We start from the raw sequence: 15037 nt of genomic DNA, 5'->3' as shown, positions 1-15037 counted from the left end.
CTTTGGCTTATATGACCTGCAGAACATGTGCTTCATAGCCATACACCAGCTTCTAACAACATTTCTGAGGACACTTATCCAATTGCTCATGTACAATACCCTTTACTTCACTAATATTTTTGGGTTTGCATGCTGTAGTTTCAAATTAGACAATTACGAAGATCTCTCCAGAATCTTCCGTGGATTCTTCAGACTCCAAGCAGACTTTAAAGTATGCTTGCTATCACTGCCGTGTTTGAAATTCCAATGATGTCCAATCCTCAGCTTCCTCCAAAAGACGTGCTAGGAGTTCCTAATGTTAGAATTTATCTTGTACTTTACACTCTGTAGGTTTCCAGCACCAGAAGAAGCAAAGCAACCACACAGCTTCATTGAACCAACTTTGTGCTTCAAAATAGGTAGAGTTCTTTTCAATTTATGCTTCATTCTTTCTCATTTAGACATTATGCTAATTCATAGACCCTAAAAGTTCCAGTTTCATTTAATCACTCCACAGACCAGAATCCCAAAACTGCTATGGCATGTTTATAAATGTTTCAGCATATTGGACCAATCTTTGCATGTGTTTTGGGGTCGATAGTAGAAGTGTTCGTATTTGAATTCATGCATGGATACCTTCAGCATGTTGTATATTTCTTAATATGCAAACTGAAACCGCAGTGCCTAGCTGTAGGAGTTTTAAAATCACTCAAGTGGTTTTGACCACATATCTCCTAAGGGATATGAAGTCAGCCGGTGATAGACTCCTCTTTCTTACCTATCCAGGTAGGATATCCAATTCTACTTCTAACTTTGAACTTGCAAACTTTGTATCCCTCTGTATCTTTAAGAATATTCAATGTCTTTGCTATCTTTTTATATAGATTAACAAAACAAATTTTTGAAATATACTATTTATTGGATATACATTAAAATACAATATGTGGATATACCTTGCAAAAAACACTTCATAAATATGGTACTCATGTATAAAAGAGAATTGTTTTGGGCAGTAGGTGGGAAAGTAGTGGTAATTTAGCACAACATATGCCTCCACCAACAACACCTATAAGGCCTCGATGCTACCCCTTAGGGCTGACCATACTTGACCACAAAGGTTTACACCTTAAAACATTAAATAAATGCAGAAAGCACCCCTGCACACCATCAGCTCCCCTTGGAATCCCCGACAGAGTCCCTCAAACTATAAACTGCTAGTACCAAATAATTTAATCCACAAACCATAAGCCTGACCAAGGTTTAAATGACCATCCTCATGAGTCAAAAAAACAAATACAGTAATGTTTAAATGTAGTAGATGTGCACTGTACGTAAATACTATACTCAAGAAGAACATAGATAACTCTAATGAGCATGATACAACGACATCAAGTCAAACATATGAAAAAACTCCAATGAGCATTATATAAGTGCATCAGGGGTCAAGCAAGTGTAAATAAGCAAAAATAAGATGACTTCCCTTTAGAAGTTAAACGCCTCAACGCATTTCTCCTTGCTTTTCAGGTTCATCAGGAGGCCTGAGTACAAAATATGTCCTGAAATGAAATGAGGTGCTAACCTTTGCAGTCAGGTAGGGTCAGCCGTTAGGGACAGCATCGAGGACATATAGGTGTTGTTGGTGGAGGCATATATTGTGCTAAGTTACCACTACTTTCCCACCTACTCCCCATATCAATTCTCTTTTCTGCATGACTACCATTTTTATGGGGTGTTTTTTTGTAAAGTATATCCACATATTGTGTTTTAATGTATATCCAATAAATAGTATATTCTAGGAATTTGTTTTGTTAATCTATTCTTTGAGATTCCTCCTGTACCTACAATTAGTTATCTTTTTATATACTTTTCATTGTGTAGTTTTCATTAAGTTTTCCCATGAACAAACTTTTAAAGTTGATTTCAATCAATAGATCTTGGAATAATAATAATAATTTCCATAATTGGATGTGTTTAAAAAAAATGTTCCTGTGCTGAGATAATCTTATAAATTTTTACACATTTGCGGACACAGACAGAAGAGGGCCCCTGTACAAGAACAGAATATGACCTCTTTGGAGTCCAATAACTTATCATAACATAAAATTTTACCTACTTTGGAAGCATAAATGGCCCCCTTACCTTTTGGACACTTGTTGCACACACAGTGCCACAGGTTGCACCAAGGATATGTCTGCCGCTGTTTTTACATATGGAAGTAGTGCTATGGCTGTCTGGACACTTGCCCCCCCAAAATAATGATACTTTTGGAACCTTTTTTTAACATAGAATCAATTATAATAGCAGCATTTTGAGTTGCATTTCGAAAAAGAACTTGTTACATTAGTTGCATTGAGCTACTTAAATTTTAGTTAAATTGTAATTGCAAATGGATGTTTTCATCAGCGGGTTCTACTAATATTTATTTTATTTCGAAATACAGTACTGCATGCTGTGTTATTCTTCCAAGTAACATAATTCCACACAGAACCAATGACAAAGGGTCTTAAAGTCTAGGATATAATTTTCTAGTTGAGGAAAGGTTCATTAGAGTACTTACAAAGGCTTTTAGGTAGTTATGTGGAACTTATCAGCTACGGATTTTCCGCTGAAGAACTGAGAAAATGCTGTGCATTAACACCCATTAACACATAGACTTTACACTTTGCCAGATCAAATTATCGTCTATTTTATTTTACAAAGCTGCTATTTAGTATAGGCCCATTTCTGTATCATAATGTCACTAAATGGTACTCCTAAAGTATTAAATTATAAAATTATGACAAAGATCTTTATATTTAATGTATCTATGTATAACAGTATTGAGGGAATTCAGCTCAGTAATTGACAGACCGCTGTATCTCATCTTCTTAGACTCTCTTGGGCCACAGGATTAGAGGATTGCTGACGTGGTACCGAAATTTAAGAAAGGTAAGAAGGTGGATTCAGGCAACTACTGATCGGTAAGTCTGATATCAGTGATGTGCAAGGTTTTTGAGGACATTGTAAGAGATGACATTCAAAAATATATTGCAGAGAATAACATAATAAGTGACAGACAGCATGGATTCATGAAAGATAAGTTGGGTGTAATCAACATGTGGGGTTTCTATGAGGAGGTAAGTGCAAATCTGGATGTTGGTAATATGGTTGATAGGATTTATCGGGACATTGCAAAGACATCTGGTACTGTGCTACATAACAGTCTTTTAACAAAGCTCCAGAAGCAGGAACTAGGGGAAATGTTATGCAGATGAGTAAGGAATTGGCTAAAAGACAGGAAACAAAGAAGTCATAGAAAATGGTACAGTCTCTAAATGGGCTAAAGTCAGCAGTGGTGTACTGCAGGGATCTGTGTAAGGGCCGATCTTTATTAATTTCTTTATTAATGACCTTGTGGATGGGATTGAGAGTAAAGTGTCAGTCTTTGCTGGTGACACTAAACCATGTAGGATATTAAAAACTGACCTTGACAGTACAATATTACAAAATGATCTGGATAAAATGCCTGAATGGGCAAACACTTGGCAAATGAGATTTAATGTTGATAAATGTAGAGTCAAGCCCCGAGGATGGAGTAATCCTATTGCCACATAAACTTTAAATGGAAGTAAACTAAGACAAAAGAACAGGAGAAGGACTTGGATATTTTGGTTACAAATAAGCTGAGCAGCAGTACTCAATGTCAAGCAGCAGCTGCAAAAGCAAATAAGATATTAGGGTGTATAACAAAAGAGATTTGTTAGATAACATAAGAATGTTGGGCACTGCAGCACAGAGCTGTGTGGTGGTGCCGTACTCACGGAATCAAGCGATCAGCTGTTTCAGCACTTTTCTGTGGCCGTTCCAGGTGGTGCTCTGCTGACAACGTGGTCAATGTTCAGATTAATCCAAATGTGAGACTGAAGCGGCAACTCACCCTGGTAAGTGGCAAACTTTTTAATCTGTATGTACAGACAAAAACATAGACGGGGAGCAGAGGGGGTGCGGGGGCGGCAGACGGACGACAGCCGTTTTGCGCTGTGGCTAGCGCTTTGACGAGTCTTAATCCTAACAAAAGAGTAGAGATGAGCGAACCGGTCGCGGTTCGGCTCGAGGTCGGTTCGCCGAACGGGGGTCCCGTTCGAGTTCGGTTCGTCGAACGTTCGACGAACCGAACTCGAACCAATAGGCTATAATGGGAGGCAATCACAAACACAGAAAAATGCATGATAAATGTACACAAACAGTTAATAAACATTGCCATAACACTTACCGGTCCCCGGGATCCCTCCTGCACTCTGTCTCCTGCCGCTATTCCATCCGATGATCGCTGAATCCTCCCGGTGACCGGCACTGCCAGCAGAGAAGCAGGACCTATCGTGACGTCAAAATAGCCTTGTGACCAGTCACGTGGCTATTATCTCATTGGCTACAGACTGGTCACATGACTTTGACATGTCATGTAGGACCTGCTAGTGCATCTCTCCGGTACACGGTGCACATTTGTGTATCGCTGTGTACCGGCGATATGCTCTAGCACACGGTCGACTCCCCGTTCCGTTAGGGACCGGCTGACACAGCCAGTCATTAACGGAGATCACCGTTGCCATAGCAACGCAGTTAGCGGTGACGTCACCGCTAACCGCGGCTCCGGCTACCGTTGCTATGGTAACGCGTCTGTCAGCGTTACCGCTGTTACCGCTAGCAGCACTGATCACTCACGGAGTGAAGGCTGCACGCTGCTTCCCGATTGTAGTGAGGATTGTAGTGAGGATGAGGTGCCCCAGCCCATGATGGGCTGGTGCACCTCATCCTCACTACAATCGTCAGTACTACTACACTAGTGAGGATTTTAGTGAGGATGAGGTGCCCCAGCCCATCAAGTAATGGGCTGGGGCACCTCATCCTCACTACAATCCTCACTACAATCCTGAAGTGCAGTTTCTTCAAATTCATTTAAAGGCACTTGGAACGCTGAAATTGCTGCTTATAATTTAAGCCTCTATTAAAATCCTCTTATCAGCGCTGGTTTATTGGGGATTTATTGGGCTGACAGGGGGTAATAAAGATGGAGTCTCTAATGTGTCTGTGTATTTATTTCTATTAAAGTATTTTTTCTCTGTGTGGTGTCTTTTTTTTAACCCTTTATTGGAGATTCTTAATGGCCGGGTCAAACGTGCCTGACACTAAGAATCTCTGGCTTAATACTGGCTAGTAAAACAAAGCCAGTATTAACTCATGATTACCCAACAAGCCACCCAGCTCCAGGGCTGTTGGAAGAGTTGGATAGAGCGCCAGATGATGGCGCTTCTATGAGAGCGCCATTTTTTGGGACGGCTGCGGACTGAAATTTGCAGCAGAGGCGCCCAGAAACCTCGGGCTAACCTGTGCTGCGGATTCCAATCCCCAGCTGCCTAGTTGTACCCGGCTGGACACAAAAATGGGGCGAAGCCCACGTCATTTGTTTTTTAATTATTTCATGAAATAAGTTAAATAATTAAAAAAAAAAGGGCTTCCCTATATTTTTGGTTCCCAGCCGGGTACAAATAGGACATGGGGGTTGGAGGCAGCCCGTGGCTGCATGCTGTACCTGGCTAGCATACAAAAATATGCCGAAGCCCACGTCATTTTTTTGGTGGGCAAAAAACTTCTGCATACAGTCCTGGATGGAGTATGCTGAGCCTTGTAGTTCTGCAGCTGCTGTCTGCTCTTCTCCATACAGACACACAGCAGCTGCAGAACTACAAGGCTCAGCATACTCAGCATACTCCATCCAGGACTGTATGCAGAAGTTTTTTGCTGAAAAAATTATGTGGGCTTCGCCATATTTTTGTATGCTAGCCAGGTACAGCAGGCAGGTACGGCTGCCCCCAACCCCCAGTTGCCTATTTGTACCCGGCTGGGAACCAAAAATAAAGGGAAGCCCTTTTTTTATTATTTCATGAATTTCATGAAATAATTAGAAAACAAATGACGTAGGCTTCGCTCCATTTTTGTGTCCAGCCAGGTACATCTAGGCAGCTGGGGATTGGAATACGCAGCACAGGTTGGCCTGAGCTTTCTGGGCCCCACTGCTGCGAATTGCAGTCTGCAGCCGCCTCAGAAAATGGCACTTTCATAGAAGCGCCATCTTCTGGCGCTGTATCCAACTCTTCCAGCACCTGCCTGCTATACTTGGCTAGCATACAAAAATATGGCGAAGCTCACGTCCTTTTTTTGTAGTTTTTTGGCCAAAAAATTAAAAAATGCTTCCCTGGATTTTCCATTGCCAGTGAAGGTAACACCAAGCAGTGGGGGTTAGCAGCCAGTAACTGCTTGGATTACCCTTAGCTAGCAATACAAAAAATTCAGCGGGAGCCCATATATATTTTTTTTAATTATTTATTTAAATAACTAAAAACAAAATGGGCTTCCCTGTATTTTGATTGCTGGACATCACAGTGCTGTAAAAATAAATCTTTAAAAAAAATGACATAGCGCTCCGCGGTATTTTGATTCTCAGAGCAGATAAAGCAGACAGCTATGGGTTGCCACCCCCATCTGCCTGTCGTTACCTTGGTTGGCAATCAAAATACAGGGAAGCCCATTAATTTTTTCTATTTAAAAAATAGTTAAAAAAAAATGACGTTGGGTCCCCCCATTTTTGATAGCCAGCTAGGGTAAAGCAGACGTCTGTAGCCTGAAAACCACAGCTGGCAGCTTTACCGTGGTTGGGGATCCAATGTGGAGGTCCCCCCAGGCTCTTTTTTTATAATTATTTTATAAATATTAATAATTACACAAAAAAAGTAGGGTCCCCTCCAAATTGGATCACCAGCCAAGGTAAAGCGGACAGCTGTGGTCTGGTATTCTCAGGGTGGGAAGGTCCATAGTTATTGGGCCTTCACAGCCTAAAAATAGCAGGCCGCAGGCACCCCAGACGTGGCGCATCCACTAGATGCGCCAATCCTGGCGCTTCACCCCAGCTCATCCCGTGCCCTGGTGCAGTGGCAAACGGGGTAATAAATCGGGTTGATACTAGCTGTAAAGTCACCTGAGATCAAGCCCAGCAGTTTGTGATGTCATGGCGTCTATTAGATACCCAACATCATAAACTGTCAGTACTAACAAAAACAAAAAATCGACAAAAGAAATTTATTTGAAAAAACAGACCCCAAAACATTTCCTCTTTTACCAATTTATTGTAAGAAAAAAAATAATGGGGTCCCACGACGACTCTGGACCGTCTAGAATATGGGGGGAGACACTCAGGGAACGTATCCCCCATTTTCTAGGAGTGCGGACCCTTCATGTGAGGAGTGTGGGTGCAATGAATCTGCACTCACTCTCCCCGGGTCCACAGCAGCAGAGTCCATGTCGTAATGGTTGCTACCAAAGCTGCAATGCCCTGCTCATGAGGTAAGGGCATGCCTAATCAGGAGAACTACTGTAGAGGAAGCTCTGCTCACTGGTATATAGGTGCTCAGAGGTAATAATAGATAAAATTAGTGAGTAACCTCGGCACTCTAAATCTCCCAGACTAAGTCAGTAAGTCACAACGGATAGTAATGCAAAATCACTCTTTATTGGTCCGTATTAAGAAAAAAAAAATTTTCATAAGCATATATGTTTTTGTCCAAAACAAGTTACAAATGATGTTTCGGCCTGAGCCTTCGTCAGATTGGACTTATCAGCATGTAATCATGAAAAATGACAATAATCAGTATCACATAAGAGTGAGAGAACAATAACATAAACTCGAACAATGTAGAGGTACAATTGGGATGCAGCAAAAAAATTGCAACACAGCAAGAAATGAAACACATGATACAAATGTCATAATACAGTACAAGGACAATATAGTAATGACAAATATGGGGTCAGAGTAGGCTTAGACAGCTCTGGTACGAAAGAGATGTCAATCATAAAGTAACATGTGCAGTAGGTGTAGAGCCACACTATGCATGGCAGAGCTAATGGGTAGACCGACCATAGAAAAAGAACGGAGAAAAAGTGGAGAAAAAATGGAGAAAAAGTGGAGAAAAAATGGAGAAAAAGTGGAGAAAAAATTAAGAAAAGGTGGAGAAAAAGTGGAGAAAAAGTGGAGAAAAAATGGAGAAAAAGTGGAGAAAAAGTGGAGAAAAAGTGGAGAAAAAATGGAGAAAAAGTGGAGAAAAAATGGAGAAAAAGTGGAGAAAAAGTGGAGAAAAAGTGGAGAAAAAGTGGAGAAAAAGTGGAGAAAAAATGGAGAAAAAGTGGAGAAAAAGTGGAGAAAAAGTGGAGAAAAAGTGGAGAAAAAATGGAGAAAAAGTGGAGAAAAAGTGGAGAAAAAGTGGAGAAAAAATGGAGAAAAAGTGGAGAAAAAATGGAGAAAAAGTGGAGAAAAAGTGGAGAAAAAATGGAGAAAAAGTGGAGAAAAAGTGGAGAAAAAATGGAGAAAAAGTGGAGAAAAAGTGGAGAAAAAGTGGAGAAAAAATGGAGAAAAAGTGGAGAAAAATTGGAGAAAAAGTGGAGAAAAAGTGGAGGAAAAGTGGAGAAAAAGTGGAGAAAAAGTGGAGAAAAAGTGGAGAAAAAGTGGAGAAAAAGTGGAGAAAAAGTGGAGAAAAAATGGAGAAGAAGTGGAGAAGTGTTTGTTCATGCCAGATGGGAGATAAATAATTTTTTTACCGGCGCTGTCATTTACTGTAACGTGATCATCGGTGTACGGTGTATAACTGTGATCACGTGAGCGGGGACCGGAAAAACCGTCCTGAATCATGATCTCCAGGGTCTCAGCTAGCCCTGAAACTCCGGAGATTCACTGACGCCAGGGGGCGTTATTCACTTATTTCTGCCTGCTGTTTATAAACGGCAGATCAGAATAAGGCTACATTAACACGACCGATCCATTTTTGTGGTCTGCAAAAAACAGTCCGTTTTTTTCACGGGTGCATCCGTGTGGCATCCGTTTTCGTTCCGTAGACGGTCCGTATGTCATCTGTTTGTCATCCGTGTGCCTTCCGTTTTTTTTGTGTACTGCAAAAAAACTGAATGAGGGTAAATGCATAAATTTACCCAGGATCCATAGCTTCATCCTACATGAGGCAGTCACATGTTCACTCCAGTGCCATTTTCTACTGCTTTTCACAGCGTAGAGCGCTCTGGTGATTTTCTTGTGCTTGTGCACTTGATATCAGTCTTTTCTGTCATTATAATGGCAGAAAGACACATAATGTCCCACTCTCCTGCATTTTGTAATTTTGCACCCTTTGGTGCCTTTCATGTGGCACTAAGGGGTGCTTAGCTTTGTATTTAGCCAAAAAAATGAAAAAAAAAAAATGACGTAGGGTTCCCCCTATGTTTGTAGCCAGCTAGGGTAAAGCAGACGGCTGCAGCCTGCAGGCCACAGCTGGAAACCTCACCTTGGCTGGTAATCCAAAACTGAGGGCACCCCACGCTGTTATTTTAAATTAAATAAATAATTAAAAAAAAAAAACACGTAGGGGTCCCCCAAAATTGGATCACCAGCCAAGGTAAAGCAGACAGCTGGGGTCTGATATTCTCAGACTAGGGAGGTCCATGGTTATTGGACTCTCCCCAGCCTAAAAATAGCAGGCCGCAGCCGCCCCAGAAGTGGCGCATCCATTAGATGCGCCAATCCTGGTGCTTCGCCCCAGCTCATCCCGCGCCCTGGTGCGGTGGCAAACGGGGTAATATATGGGGTTAATACCAGATGTGTAATGTCACCTGGCATCAAGCCCTGGGGTTGTTGAGGTCAGGCGTCTATCAGATACCCGACATCACCAACCCAGTCAGTAATAAAAAAAAATAGACGACAAACACATTTTTATTTGAAAAAACACTCCTCGAAACATTCCCTCTTTAACCGATTTATTAGAAAGAAAAACAAATCCAGGTCTGGTGTTATCCAAGGGGTTGCCATGACGATCCACACTGTCCCAGTCAATGAAGAGCAGGATGTTCCCCATTGGCTGGGAGAGCAATGCAGTGACCTGAGCTAACATCAATGGGTCAGCCCAGGTCACTGCAGGGGATGACAAGTGCTGCTGTCAGTGAGGTACCTTACCTGCGCTGATCTTCTGCACTGCTGACAGCACCTGTCACTGAGTTCAATGACCGGCGCCTTCACACCAAGTATCGCGAGAGGCCCGTGACGTCACCGCTAGTCAGTCTCGGGTCGGAAGCGAGAGAAGGTGATGTGACAAGCGGCGGCCATGGAGGACAGTGACAGCACTGAGGTCGGGATGGCGGGACTCCATCACCGCAGGTAAGCCGAGCGGGACCATGTGTGTGTGTGTGTATGTATGTATGTGTACATGCCGCGGGCAGGAGGGGGCGGAGTGAGCTGAGCGGGGAAGTGTGGGCTTCCTGCACGTAACTAGGATAAACATCGGGTTACTAACCAAAGCGCTTTGGTTGGATACCCGATGTTTATCTTGGTTACCAGCTTCTGGCATGCTGCCAGCGATGGCTCCTGCACACTGTAGCTGTAAAAAGCCCTGCTTTTTGCTGCTAGAACCGTTCTCGAACGTATCTAGAACTATCGAGCTTTTGCAAAAAGCTCGAGTTCTAGTTCGATCTCGAACAGCCCCCAAAATCACTCGAGCCTAGAACTGGAGAACCTCGAACCTAGAACCGCGCTCAACTCTACAAAAGAGATTTGTTCCCGTGATCCCAATGTATTGTTACCCTTCTATAAGTCACTTGTAAAGCCACATCTAGAATATGGGATCCAGTTTTGAGCTCCACATTTTAAAAAGGATATTAAGAAGATAGAGTCAGTTCAAAGGTGGGCAACTAGATTATTGATGAGTGGTTAAAAAGTTGAATTTGTTTAGCTTAGAAAAAAGACGTCTCCGAGGAGATCCCATTTATATGTATAAATACATGCGTGGCCAATATAAAGGACTGGCACATGACTTAAGGGGGCTTTACACGCTACGACGACGCTACGGCGTCATTAACGATATCGCAGTGTGTGACACTTATGTGCGACCTAAAACGATCGCAAAAGCAGCCAAAATCGTTTGCCGTGGAGATGTCGTCCTAAAACAAAAAATCATTTACCTCTCATTAGCAATGTTGTTCCTCGTTCCTGCGGCACCACACATCGCTGTGTGTGACACCGCAGGAGCGACGAACATCTCCTTACCTGTCTCCACCAGCAATGCGGAAGGAGGAGGTGGGCGGGATGTTTATGTCCCACTCATCTCCGCCCCTCCGCTTCTATTGGCCGCCTGCCATGTGACGTCGCTGTGACGCCGCACGACCCACCCCCTTAGAAAGGAGGGGGATTGCCGGCCAGAGCGATGTCGCATGGCAGGTAAGCCGTGTGACAAGGGAGCGCGATTTTGTGCGCTACGGGCAGCGATATGCCCGTGTCGCACAAACGATGGGGGCGGGTATGCACGCTAGCGATATCGGTACCGATATCACTACCGTGTAAAGCCCCCTTTATTCCTACCAAAGACAATACTAAGGACCAGGTGGCACTCACTGTGGGTGGTATTCTCAGCCCGCAGTCGCTTGGTATTGCTGCATCTATTAGATGTGACAATCCCAGTACATTACCGGCCTTTCCCGTTGCCCTAGAGCGGTGGTAATCATGGTAATTACAAGGTTAATAGCAGCGCACAGCTGCTACTAAACCCTAGGTTTGTGATTCACAACAAGATCCCGATGGCACATCCAGCTTCTACATGTCAGAGCGAGCAGCCGTAGAGAAGACTGCCAGCTCTGAGTGTAGCCTATTACTGAGTTGCGATCAGCAATGACTGTAACAGGCAGGGGGGCGCGTCAGCCTGGAACCATTACAGATGAGAGGATGGCCGCTGGGCGGGGAAAACACGGAAAGCTGTGTGATTGCGATTATACAATACAGGAAGTGAATGCGCAACCCGGAAGCAGTGTGCCGCCATGACACCGGGTCTCCGGAAGTATGAAACTGTCACATTTCTTCTTTTCTTTAGTTTTACTTTAATTGCCGAATCCAGATCATGCACCCGGAATTCCGCGCTCGGGTCCGGCACCCTGATATCATTGAAACCGCGCTGATCCGGACTTTTACAGATCCACTCAGCCCTACTCTTGAGTTGTTCATTCTTCCTACCAATGACCACAGTAAAGCGGGCTTTACACGCTGCAATCTCACTAGCGAGATCGCTAGCGATTGTACCCCCCCGTCAGTTGTGCGACACGGGAAAATCGCTGCCCGTGCAGCACAACCTCACTGAACGCCATCACAAGCACTTACCTGCCTTGCGACGTCGCTCTGGCCGGCGAACCGCCTCCTAAGGGGACGGTTCGTGCGGCGTCACAGCGACGTCACACGGCAGGCGTCCAATAGAAGCGGAGGGGCAGAGATGAGCGGGACGTAACATCCCGCCCACCTCCTTCCGTCCGCATTGCCGGTGGAGGCAGGTAAGGAGATGTTAGCTGGTTGATACCATCCCCATCAAGGGCTGGGGATGAAAATTAGGGGGACCGCACGTCAGGTTTTTTTTTAATTATTTATTTAAATTAAAAAAAAAAGCGGTTTTTCTTAAGCCGCAGTCACACTTGCGAGGGACTCCCGTGAGTCTGACATTGCAGCACAGCTGCACACTTCTGAAAGGAGAGTGCATGTGTTTCTAGGTACATGCACACTCATGCTCAGAGAACGTCAGGCTCTGCCGGGCGATGTCATGCCTGGCAGACCTGCATGAGTCTGACAGCGCATCACCGGCACAGCTGCACACTTCTGACAGGAGCATGCATGTGTTTCTAGGTACATGCACACTCATGTTCAGAGAACGGCAGGCTGTGCCGAGTGATGTCATGCGTGGCAGATCCACACGAGTCTGACATCACCGGCACAACAGCACTCTTCTGACAGGAGCATGCATGTGTTTCTAAACGATTTCAGCACCAAATGTGAATCTCCTGACAAAAAAAAACCATGGCAAAAATCGCGGCAAAAAAATGCGTCAAAACAGGCACAAAACAAGCAGGTTTTTGCCAGGAGGTGTAGATAGGATGCAGGAATATGGTGTAAAAATTTCAGCACCATATTTGCATCCCTTGGTACAAAAATTGGAAAAAAAAAATTCTGCCAGCAGCTGTAAATTTGGTGCTGAAATCTGGTGCAGATGATTTCAACATCAAATGTGCACCTCACAGCAAAAAAAACACGGCAAAAAAATGTGTCAAAACACCACATTTTTTGCCAGGAGGTATAGATTGGATGCAGGAATATGGTGTAAAAAAGTCAGGACCTGAGAATACCAGCCCCTAGTCAGCATTATCATGGCTGAGGATGAAAATTAGGGTGGACCACACGTTGTTTTTTTTATTATTTATTTAAATAAAAAAAAAGCCGCATGCAGTTTCTCTTAGACCGGAATCACACTTGCGAGGGTCTCAAGAGAGTTTGCTGTGGCAAAGCCTCGCACGTGTGACTGTGGGCACTGGATACACAGCACAGATACAGCCCAACAGCTGGGGCTGCAGCTGCGGGCTATATCTCTGCTGCCAATTGTTTGATTTATTTGTTTATTTTTTACCATGATACTGACCCGCAGACACTTGTACTCCTTTACCCACCCACCAGCCGTCCTGCCGCCTGTGATTGGTTGCAGTCAGGGGACACACTGATACTCAGGGTGGGGTCGCGTCTAGCTGCAACAAATTACAAGCCCCGGCGGGCAAAGTAGTGAATATTGAATTGTCGGCTCCATAAGGTAAAAGCGTGACCCGGAAGGAGTGTGCCGCCATGATAGCGCCTCGGTGAGTATACCGTGGGCGCTCCTGCTCCCCTATCCCCTCCACAGACGTTTTTATATCTGGATTCTCATTATAACTAAGCCATTATACTAGCAAACACTCAGTGTACCTAGTGGCATCCTAAACGTGGCTATTGGACTTTGCTATAGTCCCACTAGTGCAAAGATATTTGCAGCACCTCTGCCTGCATTGAACACTCCAACTCATTATAACTAAGCCATTATACTAGCAAACACTCAGTGTACCTAGTGGCATCCTAAACGTGGCTATTGGACTTTGCTATAGTCCCACTAGTGCAAAGATATTTGCAGCACGTCTGCCTGCATTGCACACTCAAACTCATTGTTACTAAGCCATTATACTAGCAAACACTCAGTGAACCTAGTGGCATCCTAAACGTGGCTATTGGACTTTTGTCTAGTCCCACTAGTGCAAAGATATTTGCAGCACGTCTGCCTGCATTGCACACTCCAACTCATTGTTACTAAGCCATTATACTAGCAAACACTCAGTGTACCTAGTGGCATCCTAAACGTGGCTATTGGACTTTTGTCTAGTCCCACTAGTGCAAAGATATTTGCAGCACGTCTGCCTGCATTGCACACTCAAACTCATTGTTACTAAGCCATTTTACTAGCAAACACTCAGTGTACCTAGTGGCATTCTAAACGTGGCTATTGGACTTTTGTCTAGTCCCACTAGTGCAAAGATATTTGCAGCACGTCTGCCTGCATTGCACACTCAAACTCATTGTTACTAAGCCATTATACTAGCAAACACTCAGTGTACCTAGTGGCATCCTAAACGTGGCTATTGGACTTTGCTATAGTCCCACTAGTGCAAAGATATTTGCAGCACCTCTGCCTGCATTGCACACTCCAACTCATTATAACTAAGCCATTATACTAGCAAACACTCAGTGTACCTAGTGGCATCCTAAACGTGGCTATTGGACTTTGCTATAGTCCCACTAGTGCAAAGATATTTGCAGCACCTCTGCCTGCATTGAACACTCCAACTCATTATAACTAAGCCATTATACTAGCAAACACTCAGTGTACCTAGTGGCATCCTAAACGTGGCTATTGGACTTTGCTATAGTCCCACTAGTGCAAAGATATTTGCAGCACGTCTGCCTGCATTGCACACTCAAACTCATTGTTACTAAGCCATTATACTAGCAAACACTCAGTGAACCTAGTGGCATCCTAAACGTGGCTATTGGACTTTTGTCTAGTCCCACTAGTGCAAAGATATTTGCAGCACGTCTGCCTGCATTGCACACTCCAATTCATTGTTACTAAGCCATTATACTAGCAAACACTCAGTGTACCTAGTG

The sequence above is a fragment of the Anomaloglossus baeobatrachus genome, chromosome 2, assembly GCF_048569485.1.
Source record: "Anomaloglossus baeobatrachus isolate aAnoBae1 chromosome 2, aAnoBae1.hap1, whole genome shotgun sequence".
Taxonomy (NCBI): domain Eukaryota; kingdom Metazoa; phylum Chordata; class Amphibia; order Anura; family Aromobatidae; genus Anomaloglossus; species Anomaloglossus baeobatrachus.
This window is presented reverse-complemented; position numbering follows the sequence as displayed.